Genomic DNA, 549 nt, shown 5'->3' with positions numbered 1-549 from the left:
ACGTGTGCTCTTCCGATCTTTTAAGAATACTCAATTTTGAGAATAACACTCAAAGATTTTGGACTTACACTTATTGAATGTAAACCCATTGAGTATCATATCCAAGCGTTGAAAGTGAACTTTCAAATGTTTAGTGTTTATACTTAAAATTGAGAGTACAAACTCAATCTTTTAATGCATACTCTCAATTTTAAGAACAAACTCTCAATCTTTGAGTGTACATACTCACTATTAAAGCGTAAACACTGAACTTGCAGTGTAACACTCATAATTTGAATATATACACCTAAATTTGAGAGTAAACTCATAAAAATTGGGTGTTAACACTTAAATTTGAGTGTAAACTCTCAAATTTTGAGCGTTTTTTCCGTAAGGGCCGTTTACTGGGTGCTCGCAATGCTCGCGAACTAGAGTCCTTCTAGAGGGATTCTATCGCGAATATTATTTGTCCTTGTTTAACATTTGATAAACAACAAATGATGATTTCAAAAGCGTTGCGAGCGACGAGCGTTAAGTGGAACACACCCATAGAAACGACACAGAGGAAAA

Source organism: Wasmannia auropunctata, unplaced genomic scaffold, assembly GCF_000956235.1.
Source record: "Wasmannia auropunctata unplaced genomic scaffold, wasmannia.A_1.0 LD335994.1, whole genome shotgun sequence".
Lineage (NCBI taxonomy): Eukaryota > Metazoa > Arthropoda > Insecta > Hymenoptera > Formicidae > Wasmannia > Wasmannia auropunctata.
This window is presented reverse-complemented; position numbering follows the sequence as displayed.